Here is a 23,560-nt window from a genome sequence, read left to right as displayed (position 1 = left end):
GAGATGATTCAACTTTGGGATGCTTTATTGTTTCAATTTATTTATTTTTATGCTTGATTTTTTAAATTACACTCAGATAAAGTAAACTGCCAGCATTAATAGACAGACGAACATTTTAAAATGTTACTTTTTTGATCAAGAAAATTAACTGTTTTCCTCTGAGCATTTATAATCTTTTCTAATGTTCCAAATTAACAGAAAATTGCGATCAAAAGAGAAACTAAAGAAGACTAAGAATACAAAATTATCTATAATCATAAGACAAGGTGAGTTTAAGGTGGGGCAATGAATATTAAGGAGAATTAGGAACACATTATTGTTATGATTGAAATTCTGATAATTGACTTTCCATTTATTTTCAAAATATCAACAATTTTATCTTTTCAGCTCTTAAAAATAATTTAATTCCAGGTTCTTCATATGTTATTAAAAGTTTGTGACCTAAAGAACTTTCAAAAATTTTTCTGCTGAAAAACATTTCAACTAAGCTATTTTATCAAACCAAATATAATTATATGTTTGTTCTCTCACTTGATTCCATTACTGAGGAAGCAGACAAACAGTGTCTGGTGTAAAAACGACATGCTAAGCAAATAGAAGGGATGGCTACTCATACTGAAATCAGAGCCAATGTCACCCTCTATTTTATTTTAAATGTCCCTTGGCTCTATCAAAATATTAGGAATTATTATTAAACTTCTTAATTCATAAGGTTGTGTTAGATGTTCAATAATATATATATATATATATATGTAGTTTTACTGAATATTTTAAAACAATATATCTTACTAATCCAAATCTTTCTGAAAACACAAAGTTTGTAAAGGTTAATTCCTTCCTGTCTAGTCAATACCCAATACTCAGTGCTACTGCTACATGGAAAATATTAACTAATGTGTTATTAGAGTCAAATACTTGAAGCAAGGAAAGCTTAAAATCTAAGAATGGGGGGGGTCTCCTGTGATGGCTAATGTTGACTGTCAAATTGACTGCATGTGAAATAAGCTAAAACCAATAATATTCTTGAGCAGATCATTTGAGGTCAGAAGTTCCACTGTTAGCCTGGATAATCGAGGTTGGAAGACCCACCTAAATCTGGGCTTCACCTTCATGAGTAAAACAATAGACATGATAATGTGGACAGAAAAATGCCTAAGAGGCAGCTAAGGAAAGCTGAAAGGGGAGAAATAATCTTACCACAGGAAAGCACAACAATTGGTTAGCCAATATGAAATGTTTAGCCCTGAAAACATACATATGTGTAACACTGTACAAACTGAACAGGCTGTATTTAGATATTCAGAAATGGTTAAATATATGATTTATATTATTAACATATAAACTACATAGAAATACACTATTTATATTTATATTATATACTTAACATATGTGTGTATTTTATATATAATATAAATGAATGGGTGTTTGTGTCTGTGTGTCTATATATAATATGTAATGAAAAAAGTGGTTATGAATTTGAAAGAGAGCAAGGAGGAGTACCTGGAAAAGATTGGAGGAAGAAAAGGAAATGGAGAAACATGTCTCAAACTTAGACTTGTTTTTAAGAAAGGACATGAGGAAAAGTAATCTTTTGCTTTTTGCCTTCTCACACTCGTAAGTACTGTTAAATTCACCTACCAAGTTGCTGATGCATTATTTTGCTGGAATCAGAACTTACTTATTTGGGATTTCAACATAAACTGAAAAATATATGAAACATCCAGCTTTGTGGAGTGAACAACTACAGGATTCTTGTCCTTTCTATCAAAAGAAAACATTTTTGGTCTAGCCCTGTCATAGCCTTTAGGCCATGCTAATAATGCCCTATTCATTATCTCATTTTTTTTTCCCCAGAGAAACCTGACTAACACAACTCGATTGTTTTGAGCCTTGTTGAGAGAAGATATATTGTTATTCTGGTAGAAAAGCATGTCAGGGTAAGCAGTGTCATTTAGCAGCAGAAAAAAAATTCTTTTAATAAAAAGGTAGGAATGACCATTTCTTGTACAGCCCAACCCCAATAACCTACCATAATCTTCTTAAATGCCATCTCATAAAAGTGCTACTATCACACATTAAGATCATTGTTGGAACAAGCTTTTAATGTGCATTAGTGGGACATTCAGCCACCAAACCATCACAGCATTGAACCTAATAACTAGTATTCTAAAGTCAATGTGTTGGTTCTTCTATGACAGAACAATCTTACTTGACATTATAGTGTGGAATTAAGTACGTTGCCTAACATTAAATTATAGGAAAATCATTACACTTAATTTCTACCCATTCTTCTTTTATACTTGTTTAACCTCAGAGGGAGATTTATAAATATCACTTATAAGTATCTTAGAGTTGGTGGTAGAAGTTGTACTATTTGAAACTTTCAAATAATACATCCTAAAGGAAACTCAATGTGCAGATAATTCAGTGTAAGCTTAAATCTCAGTGTGTCTTCCTTCAAAGCATTACTTTGTAGACCCTTAAATGCACAGGCCTAGAAATACATAAAAGACCTTCGGCAAATAGATGAAGCTGTCTCCTGAGGTAAATGTTCAAAATACAATGGTGAGGCCAATCTTTTCACTGCAGCACTGGTCTCAAATACATGAGCAAAGCCAACTCTTCCTTTCACTACAGCACTGGCGTCATCAAGCCCTGGAAAGGACTCAATGCCGAATCTAGGAAAGACTCTCCTTAGAAGTAAACATGAACACTGTCTCTGACATAATAAACCTTCATTAACAGCTTTTAAAATACAGCTTTTAATAATTTTTTAAGAATTTCATAGAATTCAATTTGATCATATTAATTTCCTACTGTACCTACAGGCTCTTCTAATGTCCCTTTTCCTCTCAACTTTCTCACAGTTCCCTGTCTTTTTTTTTTAACCCACCAAGTCTAATTTGTGATACTTTTTTAACCAGAGATATAGATTTTTCTCTCGATAAAGGGACCACAACCAGAGAGACATCTCCAATCCAGAAACTGTCATTCACCAGTATCTTCCCAGTTAGGAACAGAGGCTCTTTCAGTCCCTCCCTTTACCATGTAAATGTTGAATGACTCGATCTCATTCAGGTCTTGTGAGGGCAACTACTGCTGTGGTTCCATGAGTGTCCCAGTCCTGTCAGGTCCAGAAGACAATGTTTACCCCTAGTGCACCATAATCTCTGTCTGGTACTATCACCACACTCACAGGAAAAGAGATATATGACTTTCATATTCCTTAATGATCAGTTTCAAAGAAATGACTCGAGGGGTACTTAGGATCACATTTTTGTCTTGTAAAATTAACCAAAAAAAGTTTTTGAAATTTTAACTTTTGAAAGTGAATATTTTAAGTGTTTTCTGAAGTAATATTATATGAAATGTCAAAGCCTCAAAGTGAAGGTGAATCTTCCATGAAATGTAGCCAAGTGAAGTAAATGTTAAGTTAAGGATCCTCTGGTCAGCGATGTCGCTTTAGAAGAAAAATAATTCTTTGAAACATATCAAACATTAGTGGTAGATTCTTATTCCACACAATTTATCTAAAATGGATTTTGATTTATGATTCATCCCAAATTATTTCTATAAAAAAATCTCATATATATATATATATATATATATATATATATATATATATATATCCACCTCTATTTTGTCTATACTTACAAATCAGAGTTCCATCTGGTCATAACTGCTAACAATGTTTAAGTAAAAGTTGCCTCTTAGAAAGTAATAACCTCTGTTATAGCCATCTGGAACATCAAAAACTTTGACTAAGGAATGCTGGATGCCCTTTGAAGCAGTCAGCCAGGTCTCTCTCGATTTCTCCCATGTGTTTCCTCAGCCTTTATTTGTCCCTGAAACAAGTTATAGAAACTAATAAAAAGTAAAATACATCTTTCTTGAGGAAGATCGTAGAAACAAAACTTCCTTTCCTTCTGGGCATCCATAAAACCTATACTGTTTTTCCTTGCCCAGCTGAACCACTTTCGAATGTGAGAACTGGTAATAATGAAATCCTCTGGCCTGCACCTGTCTCACGTTAAGTTACATTCTCCTGATCAAGAGAAAATCTAGTTTAACCCTAGAGGAAAACATGCTACAACTGAGAAGAAGAATCTAAAGTGGTAGCTTTTGCCAACTCTGTACACTCAGGTCATGACTGTTAGATCATATCCTTGTGGTACAGTGACCATCAACACAGTTCTCCTGAGCTCATCAATATTAATATCAAATATACGTCTCCCACTCCTATTACTCAGTGTTTGTTCTAGATGATTCTGTACTATGTAAAATCATGCTTACTTTTCTTTTCTCTTTCCTCGTTAAGCCCTCTTTGTTGTCAGTGTGTCAGCCCTTGTAATAGGAATACGTCACCACTTGCCATGCCTTTATGTATCAGGAGCATTCACATCATTGCTTCATAGATTAGAAAAGCTGAAATGAAGGAAGATAATTCCTGTCTTCAAGGCCCACATCTTCAAAAGACTGCATCTATGACTTATGTTGCTATGAAACACTCCCCAGTGTGGTGCATTTTTTCAATGCTATGTTTTTGATTATGCACAGAATGTGTATTAATGGGTCTTTTGGAAGAAAGTGGAGGAGAGATTGTACCAGCCAAGGGGGTGTCATGATGTGGGCACCCACAGACAACTGACCTGAGCTCAAGGGAGCTCATAGACACTAGACCAGTCAGAGAGCCTGCATGGGACTGTTCTAGGCCCTCTGCTTGTGTGTGACCATCATGTAACTTGGCCTGTTAATAAGGCTTCTAATAGTGAGAGCAAGACATCTTCCTAGCACTGCTTAACTGACTTTTGGTAACCTGTTTCCCATGCTGGGTTGCCTGGACCTGATGTAGGGAGAAGAGCTTGGTCCTGACTCAACTTGATGTGCCCCCTTCTGTGTAAACCCATGGTAGGCCTGTCCCTTTCTGAATGGAGATGAAGGAGGAGAGGATGGGGAGGAGGATAGATGGGAAAGGGAGCAGGAATGGGGATGGAAGAGAAAAAAGAGGAAACTGGTCAAATATATAAAATAAATTAAAAAGGTTATTTAAATAAAAAGGAAGTCAAAAAGAAAATGTACAAACAATGTTTTATCTTCTATTAGATAAAAAGCAAAACATTTACCCCAGATATAACCACAAAAGCTTACAGACAATAGTATAATTCAACTACATTCTCTTTGGAGATAAATATGTTCTACTTGGAATTTTCAAGAATGAGAAAATGGTAAGTGATAAAGAAATTGGTGTGCTTTTTTCCTTTTTTATAGATTTTATTTTTTGAGATTATAATATAATTATATAATCCTCCCCCCGTTTTATTTACTTCAAACCCTCCCATTTACCCATGATTGTTTTCTTTCAAATTCATATCATTTGCTTTAATTGTTACATATATGCAGATTTACACACACACACACACACATACACACACACACACACACACACACACACATATATATACACATTCCAAAATTTCACATCAGTCTTCCTTTCCATTTCCCTCCATCAAATCCCTCACAGCTCACTCAAGCATCTCTTACAACTGTGAACAAATTTATAACATCTTTGATTTTCATTATTATACTCCAGATATAAATACACATGTTTATATACATGTAAATGCAAATGCACACACATACAAACACATATAACCTTCTAAAGTTTACATTTGTTGTTTGTGTGTATGTGGTTACAAGGCTGATCGCTCTCCATTGGGCAACCAGTAATGGGACTCAGACCTGGCTCTTTCTCCATCCGTCACTAGTTGCTGATACCTTTTTTTATTGTTTGGTTTGGTTTTTGTTCTTTTTGTCTATAGTTGAGACCCTGAGAAATTGCCATTTTTCTTTTTGGTCTTTAGGTGAGACCCTGAGAAATTGCCACCTTTTTTTTGGTTTATAGGTGAGACCCTGAGAAATCTTCCATCTTCAATATTAATATGTCTGTTGATATTGCCATTGTTTAGGTTTCCTTTGTACAACACTTCTGGAGACATTGTATCACAGCACATTTCTTGGTATTCTGGCTCTTACATTCTTTCTGCTCTCTGTTCAGTGCATGTCACTGAGCCATAGATGCATGAGCTGTGATATCACACACACACACACACACAAACACGCACACACACACAAACACACACACAAACACGCATGCACGCATATATACTTGGCATGGGCTCCGCTTGATCTGTTGATCTATGCATACTGTTCAGTAGTGAGCTTCTGTGTAATGAGAGGCTTCATGGATGAGTGGTAACTACACTTATCTGTGGGTGTAAAGATAAGATTTAGAAAGGAGTCAGAAATTATGCTGGCGTAGAAAAGAGGCAGTAGCAGATTCTTTTCAAAGGCCCATGATCTCACAAGCCCTCAGAAGTGAGGTCAGTTTCCAGGTATGATTTTCTACTTATTGAGTGGATCTCAAGTCCAATTAGACAGCTGTTGCTTGCCACAAACATGTGAATGCCACCTTTTGCAACTTTATGCTTATCTTGCCATGCTGGTAATCAACATGGTTCACAGATTTTTCAGTTGTGTAAGAATGCCTAATTGCTTCAATCCTTCCCTTGTGCTTTCCTGGTTTCTGTGGTTATTTCATGTTGTTTACTCACATCTGAGGATTTTGAACAACCAGAAATGAAAGTGTACTGTGAGGTTTGTCTTTTTTGGTCTGAGTTACTCACTGAATAGTTTCTCTTCTAGGTCCGTCTATTTACCTGGAAATTTCATGATTTAATTTTGTCTTATAGCTGAAGAGTATTCCAGCATGTATATGTTGCACATTCTCCTTATCCATTTATCTGTTGGAGAACAGTTACATTGCTTTTATTTTTTGGTTACTGTGAATACAGCAGTTTTGAACACTACTGAGTATCTGTGGAGTAGGATGCCCAGTCTTTGGTCATATACCACGGAGTGAAATATGTGAGTAATATGGGAGATTTACTTTCAGATTTTGAGAATTCCCAGACTGATTTCTATAGCTGTTGAATCAGCTTGCAATCCCTCCAACAGTGAATGAGGTGCCTCTTCTCCACAATCTCACCCTCATTAGTTTTCAGTTGTTTTGTTGATTTTTGCCATTCCGAGTAAGGTGAGATTAAATCCCTAAAGTGTTTTAAATTAGATTGCCCTAATTGCTAAGAAAATGAATAGTCTTATTTTGAGTTTTTCTTAGCCATATATTTGTCTGCTGAGAATTCTCTTTTAAGATTTGTAGCCTATTTTCAATTGGGTTGTTTCCTTGACTCTTTGTCTTTTGAGTTTTTTGTACATTGTGGGTATTACTCCCCTGTCAGTTGTATTTATGGCAATTATTCACTCCCACATGGTGGATTTCTTCTTTCCCTGATTGTGGTCCTTAGCTATAGGGAAGCTATTCGGTTTTATGAAATCCCAGTTGTCAATTATTGGCTTTACTACCTTTACAAATGTTCTCTTCAAAAGTCCTTTCCTACAACTCAATCTTTTAGGGCACTGTGTATTTTTAGAAGTCTTGATGTTATTTACTTTAAAATATCATCAATTTTTGCATCACATGGTATGAGAATACTTCTAGATGTTTGACAGGAAAGTGAAGACTTACAATCACCTAGCCAATCAATGACTACCCTGAATGCTAGTCATACAAAACTTTCTTTTCTTTAATCCTAAACCTTTTCTTCAGGATTAGTGCTCTTAATATCTGAAGGGCTGAATAGAAAAATAATCATGGGATTACATCTGAATAGCATTAGAAAGGAAAGACGAACTAGAATAGCTTCCCTTTTCACCATTTACCAGGATTGTAAACGTCAGGCTTCCTTGAAAGAAGACTGGCTGTGCTGGATAGAATCTATCAGGGTAATAGACAGCAGCTCTATAAACTCTGGGCCATTGGCAGCTTAACTAGCACAGGCTCTGAAATCTCCCAGCTCTAAAGGCAGCACTGTCTGCATTTGATAGAGAGAGAGAGAGAGAGAACAAGTCATGCATTGTGAAAAAACTACTGACTACATAAAACATATTTTATATGTACTTCAAATAATATATTGTGAGGTAATACAAGAGCTATGAACTTTTGATTAACCAATGATGAACCTATCCAGCAAAGGAGGAATGAAAATGAAATGGCTTTATTTTACAAAAAATTACCACAAGTATATTATTTAGTTTATTCTCTTAGAGAGCAAATTTAGGTGACAAATTTATGAAAAAATTAAAGAAAGCACAGATATAAATAATAATTTCTGGGTCTCATACAACATGAAAACATCTATAATAAACAACAACAATGAAGATTTTTTTTCTGGAATAAAGCTTGCTTTTTATCCTGAATAAATCAGGAAATCAATTTATCATTGACGGGGAAGTTATAGTGTCTGTCTGAGAGGAAAAATATTTGGATACACGCCTCTGTGTCTTTTCTATTGTGTGAGCATTTCTCTCTTTGAATAGCAAAGGCTAAATTGTCTTTGACTTATGACCCATGCAGACTGTCTTGATTGTCTGCTGATAAGCCATGTTTCTGGTAAAAGTAATAGGAAAGATAACCTATTATTTATGTTTCTACAATTTAACTATATATGGTTATTGTTACTAAGAATCAATAGAAAAGTTAAATGAAATAGATGAATTTCTGCAATTATAAGCATAGTCAAAAAATATGAAAACATCTGTTTCTGGAAAATACCAGATGCGAGGAAGGGGAAGAAAGTGGATGCTGGATGAAGGATACAGTTGCCTTTAGAGTGATGTAAAATCTCTGGCTCCAGGGTAGGTGGCCTGCCTGGCCTTCCGGCAGGCTTGGCATATGGTTCCTATGAGTTTCTTTTCTTTTTCTTTCCTTATTTTGTCATCTTCTTGTGGTAGCCTCCATCTATCCCAGAGATAATTGGTGCAGGGAGAGAGAGGGGAGGAAAGAGAGGAGATGACACAGAAAGAGGGAGAGATTGACTTTGTAGTTCATTCTAAGTATAAGAACCCCACTGTGCAAATGAACATTTATCCATTCATTGGCAAATGGAAATCTAGTCTGTTTCGATTTTCTGTTCATTGTGTTATTGTGAATAAAATGGTAAAAAAAATATAGGTAAGCATATATATCTAGAGGAGATATAGTGTCCCTTAGGTACTTTCTGAGGAGAGTAAGTCTGTTTCATATTGTAGGTTGATTTTTAACTCCTGGAGTAACTGCTCCAGTTTTTATTTCCACAAGCAGTTTTCCCTTTGTTTCACAGACACTAGCATTTGTGGTCACTTTGTTGGCTCTTTATTGTTAATATTTTGATTTTTATTTACCTTACCCAGAGTACACATAGGGTTGGAACATGTGGTATTCAATAATATTCTATATAATTTGAATATATTGTAATATTAGCATGAGGATAGACCAGATAAGATTACTTTACTTACTTCTGCTCCTTCACCTTCACACACACACACACACATACACACACACAGAGAGAGAGAGAGAGAGAGAGAGAGAGACAAAGACAGACAGAGACAGACAGACAGACAGACAGACAGACAGACAGACAGAGAATAGAAGGTAGAGAATACCAGAGGTCCTATATTAGGCAGTGTCCCAGTGAACCATTTCTTCTCCATTCTTGGGACTCCATCAGCATTCCTATCAGCAAAGACAATCTGATAAAAGGAATCCTGATTTCTACAGTTGAGTCAAAGTGTAGAGGGCATTAAATCTAGTTGTAGAACACCAAAAAGAATTTAGCACAGAGTTCCTATGTCCTGTAATCTATGGTGTCCACATAATCAGGTCCAAAAACATTTATTGTGATTACAGTTGTTTCTTGGTATTTGGAAAAGGGCTACCTCAGGATTCATGTTGTTCTTAGGATTTGAGGAGGCTAAAATTCCTAAATGTATGAAAAGGTATTTGCATACCACCTGTGAACATCCTTCCATATGCTTAAATAATATGTGTTGTCATAAAAATAAATGAATAATAAACTTAATTTAAACTTGCATAAAATGTTGTTGCACTCTATTGTTTAAAACACAATTATAAGGTAAGAGTATAAACAGTATGAAGCACATGTAGTATATAAAATTTAAATGTGATATATATGTATAATACTGAATTGTATGGTTTTGATTCAGCATATAATACATGAGTGTAAGATCCAGAGACTATGAGGAGCTTTCTGCCTTTGCTTTATTATTTAACTTTAATGTCTTACACAATTTTCTTCCTATCCCTCATTGCCAACATTACCATTTTTATTTGTTTCAGTTTATTGAGTGAAAAAGTAAATTATTTTCTTCATTTTTATTGGCATAGTCTTGAACCATTTTCTTCACAGTTCTCACAAGATTATAATTAACAATGAAAAAGCATACCTCATTAATTTGAACTCATCTAACTTTACCTCAATACTATCTGAAATAACCCATTTTCCAGCTCAAACTCTCTATTTTTGGTTTGCTTGTTTGTTGTTGTTGTTGAAGACACAAATACAATAAAATACTGATGACTTAAATATGCTGAAAATAAATTCATCCAGGAGTGCAGCATTACAGAGTTAAGACGTTGGCTTCTACAATTTACCTACAATCATATTACAAAGTTTTTATTAGTTTTATCTTCTACTTGCTGTTTTATCATTTACTGTTTAAGATATTTACTTACCTGTGTTCTCATCAGAGGACCAACTGAGAAAATGTCTGCTTCTCATGTCCCCAAGTGTTCATCAGAATTCACCTCTTTGTTGATGTAGGGGGTTGGGTCCACCTTCTTTTCTTAGCAGCCAGCTGAAGCTCCACAGACATCCCAATTGATCCTTGTCATGTGACCATATACTTCAGTACTTCAAAATGTAGAGGCTTATTTATCTGTGGCCAGTGAGAGAATTTCTTTTGACACTCTGCTAGCAGAAGTTTTCATATTCAGAGATGTTATAAGGGAGTCCTGTTTGTTCTCTGTGAAATGTAAGGTATCATGACCTATGGTATCATCCAATTTGAGGCCCACTTCACAGGAAGAAAATCAGACTTTATGCTATAAACCTAACAGACATCCACAGCTAGTAAAATTGAAGGTTCTAGGTGGAGCGTGATATTGTTACTCTGCTAAATGGACATAGTGTCAAATGGCTTTCTAAATATTTATGTTCACCCATAAGCCAGTGGCACTTTCAGTATTGGTCCGAGAAATTTCTTTATTGAATAGATAGCAGAGAATACAAAGATTGATAACTGGTCAAAGTGCTGAGAGTAAGTGACTATTGGATACATATCTTTAAACCTGATGTCTATATCACTATACCACTTGCTGCAAGGCTCAAACAGGAGATGCCAAGCAATCATTGTTGCTCTTTTACCCACTAGAAAGAAGTCAAAGGTTCTTACTTTACTCATGGGGAAGACATTATAAAAGGATATACATTGCTGTACTCCATGAAATAGATCACTCACTAAGCATATCAATCACTAAATAAGAAGTACAATAAAAATATTTGGAAGTGTGATTTTTAACTATATTTTTAAGAAGGCCAAAAGTAATTCTGCTTCTTCTAGAGTAAGTACATACAAGACTAAAATTGAGCAAACAGCAATATGTAAAACAGCTACTAATGTGCCTTCAATGATTTGATTTCACAAAAATACTACAGACTTTCAAGATGTATTTGAAATCAGTGGAAACATTACTCCATTACATTTTATGTCTGGTTAGATCTCAGTTTATAAGATTGTTAGCTTTACACTCCAATGGTGAGTTTACCACATGTGTGCCATAGGTAACAGAATTAGAAAACTGGCATGTTTTTAGGAATCATCAAGACAGCAAGACAAAAATCTTGCTATCAAGTTTGTGTTTTGGTTTTTTAGAAAATTTAGATTAATTGTGATTTATATTTCCTTAGTTTTTCTACATGCTAGAGACAGAAGCTTACTAATTTAGATCTGTTAAAACAAGGGTATAGAAAAACATGACGAATTTTGGTAAGTTACACGACAAATGCCATCTTACTTTCCTGCTTTTCCTGATATAAATGACATCTCTACATATTAAAAATAAAACACACAAGAAGCCAAACTACTATCTTTATTGAAAATTACTCTTCAATAAACTATAATGTCTCATGAGGTAACAATCTTTATGAAAAATAGCATCATAGTCATTGAAATCTTTTTGTCACATCATGTAATTTGATAGGCTAATTCAATGAGTTAAGCATTGAATATCAAAATTAAGATATGTGTAACAAAAATAAATAACTACTCTAAAGATGACTTATTCCAAGAAACTTGTCATTTTATGGGCATCTCACTTAAAGATGAATTTGACTTAAAGAAAAAACCATGTCAGATACTTGTTGCACAAATAAAATCTGGATATCCAAATAACCCAAAATTTTCTTCAATAACCTAAAAGAAATATCCAATTTTCCAATTATTGATAAATATTTTTCTTCAAATAAGTCAAAATTAAATTTATAAATATATTAGCATTATTGGGTATATGTACATGCATACTCATGGTTTGGTTGGTGCAAATGTAGATGTTGATATGCATAAAGATTTCTGCATGTGCTTTTGGCAGCAAGATATTAACCACAAGTATCATTTCTCAGGAGCCATCCAACTTGTTTTTAAAAACAGTATTTTTCTATGAAAATAAGAGATCCCAGACTAGGCTACAGCGCTTTGCTTGAGAGCCCCGAGAGACCACTTCTCCCAATCCCCAGAGCAGGGATCAGAAGAATATGCCACTATTCTTGGATTGCTAAGTAGGTGTTCAAAATTAACTTCAGACCATCACTCTTGTCCAGTAAGCATTTTACTGATAGCTACTTCCAAGACCCAACATACTGTTGTATACTATCTAACGCCAATGCAAACTAACCTAACATTCAATAACATTTAAAATGTGGTATCATAAAGAATATATTTTTAAATTTTGATAATTTTTAAAATGTGATACTCTTTAATTTCTAATTACAAATATCTCTCTCTTTCTGTGTGTGTGTGTTTGTGTGTTATGCTATCTTTTCCTTTCTTAGTTGTATCACCTTTTACAAATTTGATAATTTTACCCCAGGCACGTATTTTCACTGTAATTGTTTTCAATTACATTGTAGTAGGTAAAAATGTCATTGTTTTTTTCTGCATGAATGCTGTTTGGCACACCAGACAAAGTGCCCCAAAGTCACCTGAAAGAACTAATTACTAAATGATGAATGAATCAAAGAAGAAATTAAGAATAAAATCAATATAGTCCTATAACTAAATGAAAATAAAAATGTGACACCACAAATCTCTGGAACACATTAAAAGCAGTCCCATTAGGGAAATTTGTATCTTTGATCTCCTACACTGAAAAATCAGAAAGAGCACAAATACAGGGCTTTAATGATGTAACTCAAGAATTCAGAAGAACAAAGCAAAACATGTTCAAATCCAACATGTGGCAAGAAATATAAAATCAACAAAGAAATTGATAGAATAGAACATAGAAAACAATAAATTAATGATTTTAAGAGATGATTCTGTAGAAGGAGCTGCGGGTCAGACCTGCTCTTCATCCCACCCAGCTCCCAGCTGCCTGGCTAGCTTATACCCCGAAATAACAACACACAAACTGTATTCTTTTAAACACTGCCTGGCCCATTAGTTTCAGCCTCTTATTGGCTAATTCTCACATTTTGCTTTAACCCATATTTAATAATCTGTGTAATACCACGAGTGGTGTCTTACCGGGAAAGATTCAGCATGTCTGACCTGGTGGCTGGCTCCATCATGTCTGACCCAGAGAGGAGATGCATACTAACTTCCCTTCTTCCCAGCATTCTGTTCTGTCTACTCCACCCACCTAAGTGCTGGCCTATCAAATGGGCCAAGGCAGTTTATTAACCAATGAGAGTCCTCCATAATTTCCCCTTTTTGTGTTTAAACAAAAGAAAGAAGGCTTTAACTTTAACATAGCAAAATTACATAAACAAAATAGTTATCAAGTAAGAATTATAGATACACTATTTATATCTATTTTATCTTTTATCATAACAAAGGAAAACAACTATAACTATCTATCTATTCTTCAACTCCATCATGATTCTTTGAGAATTAACAAAATAAACAACAACTTGGGTCCATTAACCAAAAGAAATAAAGACATGACCCAATTTAATAGAATCAGGAATGAACAGGATACATTAGAACAGATAACAAAGAAATAAAACAATATATGTTATAAGAGGATACTTTAAAACCCTATACATTGTCTTTATAAATGCAAAAGAAATGGATAAATTTCTAGATTCATCCAATCCATCTGCCTTACTCAGGGTTTCTAATGCTGTGATAAAACCCCAAGATCAAAATATATTTTGAAAGCAAGGGCTAGCTTCATCTTGCACCTTATAGACTGTCATTTTGGTAAGTTAGGGCAGAAACTCAATGCAGGAAACTAAAGAAAGTAACTGATGCAGAGGCCATCAAAGAGTGCTGCTTAAGGCGTTGCCCTCCATGACCTGTTCATTTAGCTGTATTATATAGTCCAGGACAACCTGCCTAGGGGTAGTACCACTGACAACTGGTTAGGCCCTAGCACAATCATCAATCAAGAAAATACATTATAGGCTTGCCATTGACCAGTCTGTTGGGAGGCATTTTTTTCAAATAAGGTTCCTTCTTTCCAAATGATTCTGGCATGTATCAAGTTGAAATAAAGTGAGCCAACATATAAGAAATATTAAACCAAGAAGAGATCAATATAAATGAGAAAACTGGAACGATCCTAGAAAGCCTTCTAACAAAAACATAGCTTTGGTCCTCATAATTTTAGCATGGAATTTCAAAGACTTACCACTAGTCTTAAATATACAAAAACAAAAACCAGAAAGATCATCTATAGAGATTCATTCTATAAAGTTGCTTTTATTCTAATACCCAAATGAAGAAAAACTATAATAGAAAAATTGACTACAGACCAATACCGCTGATGAACATAGATGCAAAATTATTCAATAAAAATTATCAAACAAAATACAGGCATGTATAAAGAAAATCATCCACAATGATCTAATTTAATTTATCCCACAAATGCAGAGATGGTTCAAAATATGAAAACCAATAAATGAAATAAGTCCTATAAATTGTATGTGATACTTTTAATGTTATTGTCCACTATAATATCACAGGGAGTGGCACTGTTTGGATTTGTGGCTTTGTTGGAGTGTGTATGACCTTATTAGAGGAGGTGTGTCACTGTGGTAGAAGGCTTTCATGTTTCCTATGCTCAGAATAAGGCCCAGTTCTTCAGTCAACTTCCGGTTCCCTGCAAGATATATGACTTTCAGTTCCTCTGCCAGTAGCATGTCTTCCTGCAAGCTGCCATTTTGTTTTCCACTACACTATTTGAAATAACTGGTGAGAAAGTCCTTATTTGAGGTCGGCAAAAGACAGCTCCAATGTCACCTGGGTCCTCACAGTCAGACCAACTTGACGTATCCACAGGCCTTGCCGCACAGTGCCAGTGGGTGCAATTATGCTGAGCAAGTATATGGTGGAGAGATGTACAGAATCGTTTGTTTGCTGTGGTTAGAGGCAGTCCTGAAGAAGTAATGGTAGGGAGGAATGAGCTGATGTTGACAGCCTCCTTGCCATTTGGGACCAGAGTGGAATCTGAGCCTGGACTGTTGCCTAGTGCCATGTTGATCTGAGTGGTCTGTGCGGTATCTAGGGGACATGATGACATCCAGGTCCAAGTGCTGCTGGGGAGCCATGGTGAGATCTGTAGCCCTGCAGCAGCCAGGGCCTATGTTGATGTCCATAGATTCAGTAACCACTCAGCCAGGGTCTATGTTGCTATCCATAGCTTCAGTACCCACTGAAGTTTGTGTGGATGACCAGGGTGTGGACAGCCACTTAAGATCATGTTGGTATCCCAAGACCTTGTTGACTCTGGGCCATTCTGATCTGGCTGCTAGATCCATGGTGATATCCTGCCTGAGCTAATGTGGAGGGTGTGCTTGGGTTCATCTTTTTGCTGTGGTCTTTGATGATGTCCATTGTACATGTTACCACACGAGGTGATAGAAAACATGATGATTAAATCTGAGGGCAATGCTGAGCTGGCCCCACCCTTTACTGTCCCTGGGATAGTAGGACCTGCCCTCACTGGACACTGCAGCAGGAGACTTTTCCTCCGCTGCCACAGGAAAGCTGTCCATAAAGGCATGAGCCTAGCAAATCTGGCTTTGTCCCATGCCTGAAAGGGTGGTCCCAGTGGCCCAGACCAACCAGCTCAGCTACCACCTAGGCCCACATTCTGGGCCTTGGTGATGGAGGACTTTCACTGGTTAATTAATAAAAAAACCTGCTTGGCCCAATAGGTCAAAACATAGGTGGGTAAAATAAACAGAACAGGATGCAAGGAGTGGGGCAGACGCTTCAGGCAGTCACCATAGTCAGTCGCCATGCTTCTCCTCTCCAAGACAGACGCAGGTTAAGATCTCTCTGGTAAGCCACCACCTCATGGTGCTACACAGATTACTAAATATGGGTTAAAGGAAGATGTGAGAATTAACCAATAAGAGGCTGAAACTAATGGACCAGGCAATGTTTAAAAGAATACAGTTTCCATGTAATTATTTCGGATGTAAAGCTAGCCAGGTGGTGGGACACAGCCCTGCCGCTCCATCTACACCTTGGGTTGGCCAACCCTAACATCTACCCAATCCGTGACCTTCTGGGAGTTCATGAAGGTACAGTCCTGCTGAGTGATATAGTGCCACGCACCGCCAACCACATTCCCCATCTGCACTCTATGCGCCAGAACCCAGTTTGCGAGCTTTGGACAAGGGGCTGGAGGTTGAGGAAACACACACAGAGACAGACTGACACACAGACCTTCCAACACTGGTACCAAAAGCCCCCTTTAATAGCACCATGGAGGCTTAAATACCCTGCAGTCAATGGCCAACAGGTGAAAATCCCATACTCTGATCCTCTAAGCAAAGCACAGCTTTTAGTAACTTCAATTAGAAGGCTCTAGCAGGGAAGAGCAGCTGAAGGCCAGGACTCAATTAGTCCCAACAATACAGCAGAATCTCCATTACTGGGGCAACAACAGGATATCCATAAGAAGTTCTACTAAGGGTCCAGTGATGATGATGTACCAGAGGCCTTGAACCAGAACAGTGACTCATTGCAAAGAACATTTTGCAGATGGAGTTGGTTGGGCAAAAGGGTAAACTGTGTGACTTACCACGGCTCCTTATGCCACTAGAATGAAAGGGGTTGGGAAGACAGAGGAACGGGGGGAGGGGTTGTTTTTGTTTTGTTTTGTTTTGTTTAAATTTGGTAGGGATATGTTGCAGGGATGAGGGGTGATTATGGAGGGACAGGGACATGATTGGGATTGAGGAGTATGATGTGACATTCTCAAAGAATCAGGAAAGAAAGAAAGAAAGAAAGAAAGAAAGAAAGAAAGAAAGAAAGAAAGGAAGGAAGGAAAGAAGGAAGAAAGAAAGAAAGAAAGAAAGAAAGAAAGAAAGAAAGAAAGAAAGAAAGAAAGAAAGAAAGAGAGAGGAGGAGGGAGGGGAGGAGGGAGGAAGGAGAAGAGGGAGGGAAGAAGGGAGGAAAGAAGGAATGAAGAAAGGAAGGAGGAAACAAACTGCTTATTTACAGTCCTTTCTGACGACTGCAGTGGGAAAAATAGACATCATTTTTATGCACTATGCTGAAGTGACTGATACAATGAATTAGATAAACACTGAAATCTTCCATTTGTAAACTGGAAAAGGTAAAATCGAATGCATTTTAAAACTGCTATCTTCCTCGTGCTAGCTATTTTAAATTAATGTGCTTGAATTATTTTTCACAGCAGTAATCAAAACACCTACTAACCTCCCCCACTATTTTCCCTTAATAACCTGTTAAAATAACATTGTCTACAATTATGGCATCATTTGTTATGCATGGCATGATAGAAGGCAAATACAAAGAGGTACAATCATTACTTTTGTCCTTTGTTCTTTGGGGCCAGAATATTGCATACTTCTTTACTTTGACATTTATGGCTTTTAGATTGGTAATGGACTGGTTTGTATGGATCATTATCTTGAATGATGATAATATTAGTGTATGGAGCATCCATGTTTTCTTTGAAGAACAGTAAAGGCTCCATAGTATTTAGCAAAGGCTATTACTAAACAATTACCTAGAATACAATTCACATCAAATAGGATATCCAGTCCTAAAAAGAATATTTAGTACATCTTGTAAGATACTGGACCAGGTAATATTCTAGTGTTCATTTTGTTGCTAATTTATAAAGGTTATTAAATGAAAACCATATGAAATAATTTGCCTTTAAAGATGGCTAAATTAAAATACAACTTACTAGATATTTGAAATTATGAAATTTTATTAGATTCCGGAAATAAGCATATACTAGTAAACTTAATATATTATGACCCAGATCACTATATTCTGTTGTAAAATATTAAATTTCTGATTATCCGAAGTGATAATGTCCAATACTCTAGAAGTATAACCAAACATTATAAAAATGCAAATGAAAAAGAATAAAATAAAACTTTATGCAGAAAGATTAAAACAAATAAATAAAATGTAATTTCTAAAAATGAATATAGTACTGGCAAATGATTTATAGAGTAAAATTATAAAGAGTAATCTTTTAACAATCAAAATAAATGTTTCAATATTAGGAAGAGAAACACCAATTTGAAAAGTAATAGACATTAAAATATTGGCATATTGTCAAGGGTTTAATATGGGGCTGGCCATATGATAGTAAATAAAGAAGCACATGATTTACGTAGATTAGAATCCTTACTTTGCTTTCAAGGTAGGAAGTAAATATGTACTCTCCACAGAAGCATAAATAAATTAGAGAAAACTGTAATCGCAACTTTGGAAACAAGTGAGACCAGTTCTGCTTAAGATATAGAGCTTTGGTGCCAAAGTAATCTGCCAACATGACATGACAAAATATGGATGACAAATATTAAGTATATTATGCTTAATATTAAATTATAAATAATTTTATTATTCTATCAAAAATAGAAAGGTATGCATTAGACACATGATGATGTATAGGTGAAATTTAGGCTATATATTAATATTTTTGGTCACTGGAAAAATATTCCTTTCATGTCTCTCTCTTAAGAAGTATATATCTATGTTCTGGTGTCGTTTTACTTCAGAACATCTTTCTTGACCCAATGTTTAACTCCTATGCTTATAGCTGTTGTAAAACAGCTTTATTGACACCTCTGTTAAAAATGTTTCCTTGTATTTGTTCTGAAATACAGTAGTAAGTATGTTGCAGTTATTGACAGGAATGCCTCTTATATTCAGTTAAGGCAATTTTCAGTATATAATACTACAATAAATTGACTTACTAACATCTAAGAGAATCAATGAAAAGAATGTATGAAAAAGACAAATCATTTGTATGAATTCAACACATACATGCTGAATATCTACAATAAGCCAAGTGTCAGGACTACTGCCACTGTTCGTCTCCAATCAAGAGATTTAACTACATGCATTATGAATTTCAGGTTTTACATTTCAAATTCTATGTGCAATTGTTTATGCAAAAGTATTCCTTTCTGAATATTTTAAATAGGTATTTTGAGCTGCTATTTTCAATAGCTGATCTTTGAATTCACTTCCTTTTGCAATGTATAATAACAGTTAAGACTTAAGATTGAAAAATCTATGTGTGGGGACATTTTGTGCAATAGTATCATTACTTAATTACTATTGAGCAAAAAAAATTAAGACATGAAAACAGAAGAAGTGAAATATAGATTTGAGCCAAGTCATATGCCATATGGGTAGCACTGCATTGTCTTGTTTCCTGTCTGCTCAGCCAATGTAAATAGAAAACATTCTTCATGGCATGACCACACAACCAGTTTATAGCATTATCTTAGCAGAAAAGTTCTGGAAATTGAACATTAAGATATATCTGCAGATAGTTATAACTCTTTCTTCTAGAAAAGCTAGAAGTGTACAGGGTTACAACTCGATGCACTCGTGAAGATATCAATCAAAGAATTAATTGAAGAAATGAAAGAAATGGATTCATATAAAATGAAATGCAGATAATACTTTTATTTGTAGCATGCATAAAATAAAAAGACAGGCTAAATCATTTTGTCACAGGAATTAAAACTTAATGGAGCTTCTTAAGTTTTCTATCACTTCACAGTAACTTAGCCAAAATTTCCTTTTAATTACATGGTCTTTATGAATCATAAATCTTAACAAAATTTCCGATGGGTGTTTGCACTAGGGTTTCTCATATGGTTGCATTCAAGGTTTCTGCTGACCCAGGATTTTGCCAGAATTTGAAGAGGAAATTATCCTATAGCTTCATTGGCAGGCCCACTAGTGAGCTTCACTTCATAATTATTGGACCCAATGTCTAATATTTTAGTGTGCCTGGAGTGTTATGTCATATGAAATAATCCAACATGGTGATTGATCTGCTGCACTAAAGCTAAAAAAAGACAGAGTTGAAGGAAGTTGGGTTTCAATATAGAAATAAAATTTCTCAGAGCTGGGTATTTCAGTCAACTTTTCACTACTATAACTAAACACCCCACACTGGATACTCTTGAAGAAAAGAGATTAATTTAACTCACAATTTTTAGGATCAATGACATAGCATTAGCGCTTGCTCATTCTGGTGAGGAACTTGGAGCTGTGTCACATTAAGGAGTGGGAATAATATATCACTGCTTACAGTATTAATTTAGTGCATCTCAGCAGAGAAGGCAGGTATAAAACACATTAAAGGTATAACTCAGGCTTTTTTTTAAAAAAAAGCTAACTGACGAAAACCCAGCCCAGAAGAAGAACACTCCTGCATGAAACCTTCCAAGACCTAAAGACCTATGCTTTATCTTTTTAAAGTTCTCTCATTTTTCATAAGACTGTCTTCTAATTCATAGACCCTTAAGAAGCAAACTACAGTTCACTGGGAACACTGGAGAAATGGACCTGAGAACAAATTCTTGAAATGATCATATCACAAAAGTAATAAAACAAAGCAGTTTTTCCAATCTGGAAAGTACATTTTAAAGTCCTTTTCAATTACAGCAAGCTTTGAAGATAGACTGTCATTTTCCGGATGCTGTGTTGGACTAATGTTGACCTGTTTGGCTGTTCTCACAATTGCTCTCCAGTGGTAACTCTTCAGCTTCTCTCAGCAGCGCAAGTCAAGCCCTTATATGCTTTGTGAAGCAACTTTGCTCTACTTAAACTGTTCTATTTTGTTCACTTTAATGGGAAGAGGGATCTTTACAGCTAAAATACAAGGTAGTGGTCTGAAGGGAAAATCACTTAAACTTCAGAGCACCTGTCTAGCTATCCAACCTGTCTGCTGAAAAAAAAAAATTGTTATGCCCTTTATTTTATCATTTAGACTTCTCTCGTTTGGCATTTATATATGGACATTATCCTTTAAAAGATTCATGTTTATCATGGATCAAGTGACGTTAAACAGTAATATAGTTTATGTCTTTAATTTCACCATGTTAAAGGCTTAATCCACAGGATATTATATTGGAAAATGCAGCTGTTAAGAAGTCAGACTGGTCATTAGGGGTCATGCCCTTAAACTAAGGTGTGAAGTCCTGAATTCTTTCCACTCTTCGTTCTTTGTCCAGAAACAGAGAGATTATATTAACCACACTTTGTCTATCATGAGGTAATGATCTGAGAAAAGCAATGGATGCAAATGACCAAGGACTAAACCTTCTAAAACTGTTAGATAAAATAAAACTTTTCGCCGGGCGGCGGTGGCACACGCCTTTAATCCCAGCACTCGGGAGGCAGAGGCAGGCGGATCTCTGTGAGTTCGAGACCAGCCTGGTCTACAAGAGCTAGTTCCAGGACAGGCTCCAAAGCTACAGAGAAACCCTATCTCGAAAAACCAAAAAAAAAAAAAATAAAATAAATAAATAAATAAATAAATAAATAAATAAAACTTTTCTCTCTTAATAAGATAATTATCTCAAAATATATTTACAGTAACATAAAGGTGGCTATTACAACCAGGGAGGAAAATTGGTACAATGATGGATTGCAGTAATGCAAAATGCAGGGAATACAGTAATATGGAGGCCTTTAACAAGAGTTCAACGGAAAGACTTAGTGATAAGGCAATGTCTCAAGACCTCCAATATGAGTCCAAAGCTAAAATTGGCATGTCAGCAGTGTAGAAAGAGAATACTGTTATAAGAAGCCCCTAAACAGAGCAAGGCACAAAGCTATAAGACTGGGGTCCACATTCAATAACAACCCCAGAAAGATATAGATTCCAGCAATATGTAACATCCACCATGAAAAACTGCAGATAACATGGAAAACCACCCAAGGAAATGTCCAAATGTGGGGTCACCAGCAAAATCATATAGGAGAGGTGATGAACATCTGCAGTCTCAGTATTAAGGAGGTGGAGGTGTGAGGATTGAAAGCTCTGGGTCACCTTCAGTTACAGAGTAAGTTTAAAGCCAGTCTGGACTACATGAGACCCTACCATAAAGAACAAAAAAGAAAGAAAGGAAGGAAGGAAGGAAGAAAGAAAGAAAGAAAGAAAGAAAGAAAGAAAGAAAGAAAGAAGAAAGAAAGAGAAAAGAAAAAAGATAAAACAAAACAGAAAACCAGACAATATTTGGGATATATTTTTTAATTCTATTGATCATTTTATTAAATTATTAAATTATTATTTATTAAATTATTAAATTATTCTTTGTTTCCATTGTAGTAGTTGTTTTATTTTCCTTTTTTGTTCTGTACACAACTATTTCCAACCATTTTATTTTTCTATTATAGGGTTACATAATAAGTATATTGTACTGCATAACATAAAATAAGACTTTAAAACTAGCAACAACAATATGAAAATAGGCATAACAGGAGTACATAGTCCACATTCCACCACAGTTTGGATGACTTATATGGCTGCACAGTGACTTAATATTTGTCTGACTGATATTTTTTTAATGTCCCATTATTTCTTAATTACTTGTTTTTAGATTCAGTATGTGCCTTCAGTACCTGTCTCATTATTGATGTAGTACTACATAATTTGTGCATGGGGTTAGGGTTATTGTTGATGTTGAAATGGATATGAAGTTTCTGGTGACAGGATGGATTTCTCTCTTTGAACCGTAAGTGTGATTGTGTTAAAGGAATAGTGTCGGGAAGGGTATCATTGTCAGGAGCTATAGGTTCTGGAATGCAGGAAACTGAGGAGATTGTGAGACCTTGCTAACACCTTTCTCTTTACTCTTTGGCCATGAATTAAAAAAAAAAAAAAAACAGTCACCATGGGACATCACTTTTGCTAAAGCACTGGAATCAGCTGACCCTTGATTGAAAGATCTGATCTTATAGAAGTTGATGTGTCAGAGTTTTAAGTAACAGAAAGCATACTAAAACACATACAGGCTTGTGAACTATAGGGAGCTTAATGTCCTTTGTTTATGGCTAGAGTCCACCAATGAGTGAGTACATTCCAGATTCATCTTTTTGGGTCTGGGTTATCTCACTCAGGATAGCATTTTCTATTTTC

Source organism: Arvicola amphibius, chromosome 10 (assembly GCF_903992535.2).
Source record: "Arvicola amphibius chromosome 10, mArvAmp1.2, whole genome shotgun sequence".
In the NCBI taxonomy this organism is placed as follows: Eukaryota; Metazoa; Chordata; class Mammalia; order Rodentia; family Cricetidae; genus Arvicola; species Arvicola amphibius.
Note: the sequence above shows the minus strand (reverse complement) of the source record.